Source organism: Petromyzon marinus, chromosome 6 (genome assembly GCF_048934315.1).
Source record: "Petromyzon marinus isolate PM22_M1 ecotype Great Lakes invasive population chromosome 6, UKy_Petmar_22M1.pri1.0, whole genome shotgun sequence".
In the NCBI taxonomy this organism is placed as follows: Eukaryota; Metazoa; Chordata; class Hyperoartia; order Petromyzontiformes; family Petromyzontidae; genus Petromyzon; species Petromyzon marinus.
The window spans coordinates 22,662,037-22,674,766 of NC_133672.1; positions in this window are offsets into that span (position 1 = coordinate 22,662,037).

Consider the following 12,730-nt stretch of genomic DNA (forward strand, 5'->3'; position numbering starts at 1 on the left):
GGTGGTGGTGATGGTGGTGGTGGCGGTGGTGATGGTGGTGATGGTGGTGGTGATGGTGGTGATGGTGGTGGTGGTGATGGTGGTAGTGGTGATGGTGGGGGTGATGATGGTGATGGTGGTGGTGGTGATGGTGGTGGTGGTGATGGTGGTGGTGATGGTGATGGTGGTGATGGTGGTGGTGGTGATAGTGGGGGTGGTGGTGGTGATGGTGGTGGGGGTGGTGGTGGTGGTGGTGATGGTGGTGATGGTGGTGGTGGGGGTGGTGGTGGTGGTGGTGATGGTGGTGGTGGTGATGGTGATGGTGGTGATGGTGGTGGTAGTGGTGGGGGTGGTGATGGTGGTGGTGATGTTGGTGGGGGTGGTGATGGTGGTGGTGGTGGTGATGGTGGTGGTGGTGATGGTGGTGGTGATGGTGGTGGTGGTGGGGGTGGTGATGGTGGTGGTGGGGGTGCTGATGGTGATGGTGGTGGTGGGGGTGGTGATGGTGGTGGTGGTGATGGTGGTGGTGGTGGGGGTGGTGATGGTGGTGGTGGTGGGGGTGGTGGTGGTGATGGTGGTGGTGATGGTGGGGGTGGTGGTGATGGTGGTGGTGGTGATGGTGGTGGGGGTGGTGGTGGTGGTGGTGATGGTGGTGGTGATGGCGGGGGTGGTGGTGATGGTGGTGGTGATGGTGGTGGTGGTTATGGTGATGGTGGTGGTGGTGGCGCTGCTGTTGCTGGTGGCCTCCTCACCTACGTCATAATGCTCTTGCAGGTGACGGGGAGATTTGTATCTGAGTGGACAAAGACGAAGATGACCCTCCCCCCGTAGAGCATTAACACTACACTATACACTACACTACACTATACACTACACTATACTATACACTATACTATACACTACACTATACACTACACTATACACTATACTATACACTACACTATACACTACACTATACACTACACTATACACTACACACTACACTATACACTACACTATACACTACACTATACACTATACACTACTCTACACTACACTATACACTACACTATACACTATCCACTACACTATACACTACACTAAACACTACACTATACACTACACTATACACTACACTATACACTATCCACTACACTATACACTATACACTACACTATACACTACACACTACACTACACTATACACTACACTATACACTACTCTATACACTACTCTATACACTATACACTACACTATACACTACACTATACACTACACTATACACTATGCACTACACTATACACTACACACTACAGACTACACTATACACTACACTATACACTACACTATACACTACACTTTACACTACACTTTACACTACACTTTACACTACACTATACACTACACTACACTATACACTACACTCTACACTATACACTAAACTATACACTATACACTACACTATACACTACACTACACACTACACTATACACTAAACTATACACTATACACTATACTATACACTACACTATACACTCTACACTATACACTACACTATACACTACACTATACACTATACACAGAGACACACAGACACAGAGACACACAGAGACACACAGAGACACGCAGACAGAAACACACACAGACACACAGAGACACACAGACACACAGACACACACACAGACACACACACACACAGACACACACAGAGACACACACACACAGACACACACAGACAGAGACACAGAGACACACACAGAGACACACAGACACACACAGAGACACACAGACACACACAGAGACACAGAGACACACAGACACACACACAGACACACAGACACACACAGAGACACAGAGACACACAGACACACACACAGACACACACTGACACACACAGATACACACACACACAGACACACAGACAGAGACACACACAAGCAGACACACACACAGACAGAGACTCACACACACAGACACACACACACACAGAGACACACAGACACACACACACACAGACACAGAGACACACACACACAGAGACACAGAGACACACACACAGACACAGAGACACAGACACACACACAGAGACACACACAGACACACACAGACACACAGAGACACACACACAGAGACACACAGACACACACAGAGACACACACAGACACACAAAGACACAGACACACACACAGAGACACACAGACACACACACAGACACACACAGACACACACACAGACACACACAGAGACACACACACACAGACACACACACAGACACACACACACAGACAGACACAGACACACACACAGAGACACACACACAGAGACACACACACAGAGACACACACACACACACAGACACACACACACACAGACACACACACACACAGAGACACACACACACACACAGACACACACACACAGACACATACAGACACACACACACAGACACACACACAGAGACACACACACAGAGACACACACAGACACACACACACAGACACACACACACAGACACACAGAGACACACACACACAGACACACACAGACACACACACACAGACACACACAGACACACACACACAGACACACACACACAGACACACACAGACACACACAGAGACACACACACAGAGACACACACAGACACACACACAGACACACACACAGACACACACAGAGACACAGACACAGAGACACACAGACACACACACAGAGACACACAGACACACACAGATACACACACACACAGACACACAGACAGAGACACACACAAGCAGACACACACAGACAGAGACTCACACACACAGACACACACACAGACACACACACACACAGACACAGAGACACACACACACAGAGACACAGAGACACACACACAGACACAGACACACACACAGAGACACACACACAGACACACACAGACACACAGAGACACACACACAGAGACACACACAGACACACAAAGACACAGACACACACACAGACACACACACAGACACACACAGACACACACAGACACACACAGACACACACACAGACACACACACAGACACACACAGACACACACACACAGACACACACACAGAGACACACACACAGAGACACACACACAGACACACACACAGACACACACACACAGACACACACAGAGACACACACAGAGACACACACACACAGACACACACACAGACACACACACACAGACACACACAGACACACACAGACACACACAGAGACACACACACAGACACACACACAGAGACACACACACAGAGACACACACACAGAGACACACACAGACACACACACACAGACACACACACACAGACACACACACACAGACACACACACACAGACACACACAGACAGACACACACACACAGACACACACACACAGACACACACACAGACACACACAGCGACACACAGAGACACACACACACAGACACACACAGAGACACACACAGACACACACACACAGACACACACACACAGAGACACACACACAGACACACACACACAGAGACACACACACAGACACACACACAGACACACACACACACACAGAGACACACACAGACACACACACAGACACACACACAGACACACACACAGACACACACACAGACACACACACAGACACACACACAGACACACACAGAGACACACACACACAGACACACACACAGACACACACACACAGACACACACACACAGACACACACAGACACACACACAGACACACACACAGAGACACACACACAGAGACACACACAGACACACACACACAGACACACAGAGACACACAGAGACACACACACACAGACACACACAGACACACAGAGACACACACACACAGACACACACAGACACACAGACACACACAGAGACACACAGACACACAGAGACACACACACAGACACACACAGACACACACACACAGACACACACAGAGACACAAAAGACAAAGACAAAGATCCCCCATATAGCCTTAACAGACTGTAGGGGCAAGTGCTGTTAGCGAGCACCTATGAAGGCCGGAACGGTACACGAGGGGGTGGGTGGCCAGCACCACGCCCGACCGCCTTTGTCTCCCTAGTGGCAATGTTTACACACCGCACCAGGTACTCATTTGAGGCTGAGTCGACCTAGGGGAGGCCCGGGACCGGTTCAGATAATCGTCACTGGTGTTGGCCGTGAGCGGGAATCGAACCCGGGTCGCCAGGTTCATAGCGCAGCGCGCTAACCGCTACACTATCGCTCCCCAGAGACACACACACACAGACACACACAGAGACACACACAGACACACACACAGACACACACACACAGACACACACACAGACACACACACAGACACACACAGAGACACACAGAGACACACACACACAGACACACACAGAGACACACACACAGACAGACACACACAGAGACACACAGACACACACACTCCACGACGTTTCGATCGCAACACACGACCCTGATGACGGCCGCTTGCGTTGCTTTAATTTTAAATTTATTATTAAAAAAAAAGAGTTTTTATTTTATTTATTTTTATTTGATTAAATTTTACATTTTCTAATAATTTTAATTAATACAAAAATGTAATAATTATTTCCCTAGCTATGTGACTTTTCTCCCGAAAGAGGCGAAGAATAATAAGAAGGAAGTCCCCGCAGGCCACCAAAGGCTCAAGTCTAAGAGACGAGAATCTCACCACCACCAACTCCTCCGCGCCTCGTCCACTCGCTCTCGACACCTGTCACGTGGCTCGTCGCGTGACGCCAAGTGACGTCACGCGAGCGGAACTCGGCGCCACGTGACCGGAACTCGGTGCCACGTGACTACGGCTGGCCCCGCCCACTTGGAAGGGCGGGGAAAAGGGAGGGGGATGGGCGGAGCCGAGGGGGAGGGGCGAAGTCGACAGTCACTCACAGTCACTCACACAGTTACACAGTCACTCACACAGTCACTCACAGTCACTCACACAGTCACTCACAGTCACTCACACAGTTACACAGTCACTCACAGTCACTCACACAGTCACTCACAGTCACTCACACAGTCACTCACACAGTCACTCAGTCACTCACTTACACAGTCACACACAGTCACTCACACAGTCACTCACACAGTCACTCACACAGTCACTTACAGTCACTCACACAGTCACTCACACAGTCACTCACACAGTCACACACAGTCACTCACACAGTCACTCACAGTCACTCACACAGTCACTCACACAGTCACTCACAGTCACTCACACAGTCACTCACAGTCACACACACAGTCACTCACACAGTCACTCACAGTCACTCAGTCACTCACACAGTCACTCACACAGTCACTCACAGTCACTCACACAGTCACTCACACAGTCACTCACATAGTCACTCACACAGTCACTCACACAGTCACTCACAGTCACTCACACAGTCACTCACACAGTCACTCACAGTCACTCACACAGTCACTCACACAGTCACTCACAGGGGTGAGGAAGGTGTCCACGCGTGGTTCTGACCACCCACCCACACGAGTGCCGTGCCGGCCTTCATAGTTACTGTCTAACACCACGTACCACAACAGTTTGTTAAGGCTACAGTGGGTGGGTGAGATGGTGAGTGAGTCGGTGAGTGCGTGAGTGGGTGAGTGAGATGGTGAGTGAGTGAGATGGTGAATGAGTGGGTGAGTGAGATGGTGAGTAAGATGGTGAGTGAGTGGGTGAATGAGAGGGTGAGTGAGATGGTGAGTGAGTGGGTGGGTGAGTGAGTGAGTTGGTGAGTGAGTGGGTGGGTGAGTGAGTGAGATGGCGAGCGAGTGGGTGATTGAGTGGGGGAATGAGAGGGTGAGTGAGTGAGTGTGAGTGATTGGGTGAGTGAGTGGGTGAGTGAGTGAGTGGGTGAGTGAGTGGGTGAGTGAGTGAGTTGGTGAGTGAGTGGGTGAGTGTTGTGGGTGAGTGAGTGGGTGAGTGAGTGAATGGGTGAGTGAGTGAGTGGGTGAGTGGGTAAGTGAGTGCGTAAGTGAGTGGGTGAGTGAGTGAGTGGGTGAGTGAGTGGGTGGGTGAGTAAGTGGGTGAGTGAGTGGGTGAGTGAGTGAGTGTGTGAGTGTGTGAGTGGGTGAGTGAGTGGGTGAGTGAGTGAGTGGGTGAGTAAGTGGGTGAGTGAGTGGGTGGGTGAGTAAGTGGGTGAGTGAGTGGGTGAGTGAGTGGGTGAGTGTGAGGGTGAGTGAGTGGGTGAGTGAGTGGGTGAGTGAGTGGGTGAGTGAGTGGGTGAGTGAGTGGGTGAGTGAGTGGGTGAGTGAGTGAGTGGGTGAGTGAGTGAGTGGCTGAGTGAGTGAGTTGGTGAGTGAGTGGGTGAGTGTGTGGGTGAGTGTGTGGGTGAGTGAGTGAGTGGGTGAGTGAGTGGGTGAGTGAATGGGTGAGTGAGTGGGTGAGTGAGTGGTGAGTGGGTGAGTGAGTGGGTGAGTGGGTGGGTGAATTGGTGAGTGAGTGGGTGAGTGAGTGGGTGAGTGGGTGAGTGAGTGAATGGGTGAGTGAGTGAGTGGGTGTGGGTAAGTGAGTGCGTAAGTGAGTGGGTGAGTGAGTGAGTGTGTGAGTGGGTGAGTGAGTGGGTGGGTGAGTAAGTGGGTGAGTGAGTGGGTGAGTGAGTGTGTGAGTGGGTGAATGAGTGGGTGAGTGAGTGAGTGGGTGAGTAAGTGGGTGAGTGAGTGGGTGAGTGATTGGGTGAGTGTGAGGGTGAGTGAGTGGGTGAGTGAGTGGGTGAGTGAGTGAGTGGTTGAGTGAGTGAGTGGGTGAGTGAGTGGGTGAGTGAGTGAGTGGGTGAGTGAATGGGTGAGTGAGTGGGTGAGTAGGTGAGTGAGTGGTGAGTGGGTGAGTGAGTGGGTGAGTGGGTGGGTGAATTGGTGAGTGAGTGGGTGAGTGAGTGGGTGAGTGAATGGGTGAGTGGGTGAGTGAGTGAATGGGTGAGTGAGTGAGTGGGTGAGTGGGTAAGTGAGTGCGTAAGTGAGTGGGTGAGTGAGTGGGTGAGTGAGTGGGTGGGTGAGTAAGTGGGTGAGTGAGTGGGTGAGTGAGTGAGTGTGTGAGTGGGTGAGTGGGTGAGTGAGTGGGTGAGTGAGTGAGTGGGTGAGTAAGTGGGTGAGTGAGTGGGTGGGTGAGTAAGTGGGTGAGTGAGTGGGTGAGTGGGTGAGTGAGTGGGTGAGTGTGAGGGTGAGTGAGTGGGTGAGTGAGTGGGTGAGTGGGTGAGTGTGAGGGTGAGTGAGTGGGTGAGTGAGTGGGTGAGTGAGTGAGTGGCTGAGTGAGTGAGTTGGTGAGTGAGTGGGTGAGTGTGTGGGTGAGTGTGTGGGTGAGTGAGTGAGTGGGTGAGTGAGTGAGTGAATGGGTGAGTGAGTGGGTGAGTGAGTGGTGAGTGGGTGAGTGAGTGGGTGAGTGGGTGGGTGAATTGGTGAGTGAGTGGGTGAGTGAGTGGGTGAGTGGGTGAGTGAGTGAATGGGTGAGTGAGTGAGTGGGTGTGGGTAAGTGAGTGCGTAAGTGAGTGGGTGAGTGAGTGAGTGTGTGAGTGGGTGAGTGAGTGGATGGGTGAGTAAGTGGGTGAGTGAGTGTGTGAGTGGGTGAATGAGTGGGTGAGTGAGTGAGTGGGTGAGTAAGTGGGTGAGTGAGTGGGTGAGTGATTGGGTGAGTGTGAGGGTGAGTGAGTGGGTGAGTGAGTGGGTGAGTGAGTGAGTGGTTGAGTGAGTGAGTGAGTGGGTGAGTGAGTGGGTGAGTGAGTGAGTGGGTGAGTGAATGGGTGAGTGAGTGGGTGAGTAGGTGAGTGAGTGGTGAGTGGGTGAGTGAGTGGGTGAGTGGGTGGGTGAATTGGTGAGTGAGTGGGTGAGTGAGTGAGTGGGTGAGTGAGTGGGTGAGTGAGTGGGTGAGTGAGTGGGTGAGTGAGTGAATGGGTGAGTGGGTGAGTGAGTGGGTGAGTGTGTGAGTGGGTGAGTGGGTGAGTGGGTGAGTGAGTGGGTGAGTGAGTGAGTGGGTGAGTAAGTGGGTGATTGAGTGGGTGGGTCGCTCACACAAGTCACTCATAGTCACTCACACAGTCACTCATAGTCACTCATAGTCACTCCCAGTCAATTACAGTCACACATACAGTCACTCATAGTCACTCACACAGTCACTCAGTCACTCACATTCACTCACAGTCACTCACACAGTCACTCATAGTCACTCACACAGTCACTCATAGTCACTCACAGTCACTCACAGTCACTCACAAAGTCACTCAGAGTCACTCACAGTCACTCACACAGTCACTCACAGTCACTCATAGTCACTCACAGTCACTCACACAGTGACTCAGTCACTCACACAGTCACTCAGAGTCACTCACAGTCACTCAAAGTCACTCACACAGTCACTCATAGTCACTCACAGTCACTCACAGTCACTCAGAGTCATTCACAGTCACTCACACAGTCACACACAGTCACTCACAGTCACTCAGAGTCATTCACAGTCACTCACACAGTCACACACACAGTCACTCACAGTCACTCACAGTCACTCACACAGTCACTCAGTCACTCATGGTCACTCACAGTCACTCACACAGTCACTCACACAGTCACTCATAGTCAATCACAGTTACTCACAGTCACTCACACAGTCACTCAGTCACTCATGGTCACTCACAGTCACTCACACAGTCACTCACACAGTCACTCATAGTCAATCACAGTTACTCACAGTCACTCACACAATCACTCAGAGTCACTCAGAGTCACTCACACAGTCACTCATAGTCATTCACAGTCATTCACACAGTCAAATAGTCACTCATAGTCACTCAGTCACTCACACAGTCACTCAGTCACTCACACAGTCACTCATAGTCACTCACAGTCACTCATAGTCACTCACACAGTCACTCACAGTCACTCATAATCACTCACACAGTCACTCAGAGTCACTCACTCAGACTCACTCACAGTCACTCACACAGTCACTCACACAAGTCACTCATAGTCACTCACACAGTCACTCACACAGTCACTCATAGTCACTCACAGTCACTCACACAGTCACTCACAGAGTCACTCAGTCACTCATAGTCACTCACAGTCACTCACACAGTCACTCGTAGTCACTCACAGTCACTCACACAGCCACTCACACAGTCACTCATAGTCACTCACATTCACTCACAGTCACTCACACAATCACCATGAGTCACTCAGAGTCACTCACACAGTCACTCACACAGTCACTCATTCACTCACACAGTCATTCACACAGTCACTCATAGTCAGTCATAGTCACTCACACAGTCAATTACAGTCACTCATACAGTCACTCATAGTCACTCACAGTCACTCACACAGTCACTCAGTCACTCATAGTCACTCATAGTCACTCACACAGTCACTCATAGTCACTCAGTCATTCTCACAGTCAATTAGTCACTCATAGGCACTCACCAGTCAATTACAGCCACTCACACAGTCACTCAGAGTCACTCAGTCACTCACACAGTCACTCAAAGTCACTCACACAGTCACTCATAGTCACTCAGAGTCACTCACAGTCACTCAGAGTCATTCACAGTCACTCACACAGTCACTCACACAGTCACTTACAGTCACTCACACAGTCACTCACAGTCACTCACACAGTCACTTACACAGTCACTCACAGTCACTCACACAGTCACTCATAGTCACTCACACAGTCACTCACACAGTCACTCACAGTCACTCACACAGTCACTCACAGTCACTCACATAGTCACTCACACAGTCACTCACACAGTCACTCACAGTCACTCACACAGTCACTCACACAGTCACTTACACAGTCACTCAGACAGTCACTCACACAGTCACTCATAGTCACTCACACAGTCACTCACACAGTCACTTACACAGTCACTCACACAGTCACTCACACAGTCACTCACACAGTCACTCAGTCACTCACACAGTCACTCACAGTCACTCACACAGTCACTCACACAGTCACTCACACAGTCACTCACAGTCGCTCACACAGTCACTCACACAGTCACTCACACAGTCACTTACACAGTCACTCACAGTCGCTCACACAGTCACTCACACAGTCACACACACAGTCACTCACACAGTCACTCACAGTCACTCACAGTCACTCACACAGTCACTCACAGTCACTCACAGGGGTGAGGAAGGTGTCCACGCGTGGTGCTGACCACCCACCCACCCACACGAGTGCCGTGCCGGCCTTCATAGTTACTGTCTAACACCACTTGCCACAACAGTTTGTTAAGGCTACAGTGGGTGGGTGAGATGGTGAGTGAGTGAGTGGGTGAGTGAGTGATAGGGTGAGTGAGTGGGTGGGTTGGTGAGTGGGTGAGTGAGTTGGTGAGTGAATGGGTGAGTGAGTGGGTGAGTGAGTGGTGAGTGGGTGAGTGAGTGGGTGGGTGAATTGGTGAGTGAGTGGGTGAGTGAGTGGGTGAGTGGGTGAGTGAGTGAATGGGTGAGTGGGTGAGTGAGTGGGTGAGTGGGTAAGTGAGTGCGTAAGTGAGTTGGTGAGTGAGTGTGTGAGTGGGTGAGTGGGTGGGTGAGTAAAGTGGGTGAGGGAGTGGGTGAGTGAGTGAGTGAGTGGGTGAGTGGGTGAGTGAGTGGGTGAGTGTGTGAGTGGGTGAGTGTGTGAGTGAGTGGGTGAGTGGGTGAGTGAGTGGGTGAGTGAGTGAGTGGGTAAGTGGGTGATTGAGTGGGTGATTGAGTGGGTGGGTCGCTCACACAAGTCACTCATAGTCACTCACACAGTCACTCATAGTCATTCACAGTCATTCACAGTCAATTAGTCACTCAGTCACTCACACAGTCACTCATTCACTCACACAGTCACTCACACAGTCACTCATAGTCACTCACAGTCAATTACAGTCACACATACAGTCACTCACAGTCACTCACACAGTCACTCATAGTCACTCATAGTCACTCACACAGTCACTCATAGTCACTCAGTCATTCTCACAGTCAATTAGTCACTCATAGTCACTCACCAGATGGAGTGCATGCACGGCCAGATCTCCGGGCTGCAGCACCAGGTAACCAGAGCCTTATGCGGCAGCCCCCCCACCTCCATGTGTGTGCATGAGGCCTGTCCTCATCGCCTGAGCAGTGCACCATCGCATGTTAGAGAATGTTTTTTTAGGTAAAGTCACGTAGAAATAAGAAATAATAAAATTACATAATAGCGTACGACGTTTCGATTGCAACACAAGCAATCATCATCAGGTACAGAAGAGCTAAATTTACGAGAGAGAGGAGACACATAACCGCAGATATATATACAGACACATACAACAGGGGATACAGAGAGAGATAGACGGGGGGAGCACACTAAATCAAACAAGGTTTAGCAAAATTTGGAAAGCATATAACGCAACACAGACAGTCGGTCAAAACACAATTAACGCATGGTCTGGTTGATTACGCTATTTCAAAGATTGCTAAATTGCAAGTTAAGTGTGAAATTTATATATACAGACCGCATACACATATATAGACATCCAAGCAGAAAGAGTTAGCACAGAGACACATGGAGAGAGGCAAGCACACAGTAATCTGTGTCAAGGTTTTAAATAGACAGAGGTGGGGCTGAGATGCAATGGGACACAAATTAGCATGGAGCATGCAGCAAGGTGCGGCGCGGAGACTGTAACACCAAGGCACAAACACAGGCAGAGACTGTAACACCAAGGCACAAACACAGGCAGAGACTGTAACACCAAGGCACAAACACAGGCAGAGACTGTAACACCAAGGCACAAACACAGGCAGAGACACCACAGAGACACAAACTTAAGTCAAGACACAAAGGTAGACACACCAGCAGAGAACACAAAGACACAGACTTCATACCTCCCCGAAGAGGTGGTTGAAACTTGAATTTGGAGCTTTCGTGACTGCAGGAATTATTCTTTGTTTTTTTTGGTAAAGTCACGTAGTAATTCCTGCAGTCACGAAAGCTCCAAATTCAAGTTTCATGTTAGAGAATGGTTTGCAGAAGCATAAATCACATAACTACTTCTGAGAAATATTTAAGTGCCCTCTGGTACCCACACAATAGGAGGAAATACTTTGATATCTGCCCTGCTATGGAGAGCAATGAGTAATGTTCATCACAAAACAGTCTGATCTTTGGTTTTCAGAGCTGGAACTTAGCTCGATTTAGTGTAAAGCCGACATTGTTTTCATGGGCTTTTCTGTGAAGTCATTGATGATCAGGCTGAGATCATTAACTCACTGCACATGTGAACCTGGCTTAATCACAGGTGGCTGAAACCTGAAGTGGTTATATAAGTAATATGGATGCAGCCAGGAAGGCAGACAGCCAGAATGTTTTTTTTTCGAATGTAGTATGATAATGCATTTCTATATGGCAAAAGGTATAATTGTGACCACAGGATCGGTCCTCCCCTCATGGCTCTTAATTTTGTCTGCAGATAGGTGAATGTTGGATGAGGTAATTACACTAGACAAGGCAATCCCTGACTAGCCCTTTAACTAATTCACTCCCTCTCATAATTTGTCATGATTCAGAGTTGCGAATGTATTTTCTCACATTTTAATACTTTCAGTTAGAATAAATACAATTTAATTATAAAGTCAGCTGCAGTTTACAGGACTTTTTCTAAAATGTGATTGGCTTGCATTTGTTAGAGAAACAATATAGGCTTGCAGACACACAGCTATATGCACACCACAGAGTTTAAATGACTTAAGTGGTAATTATTTATCT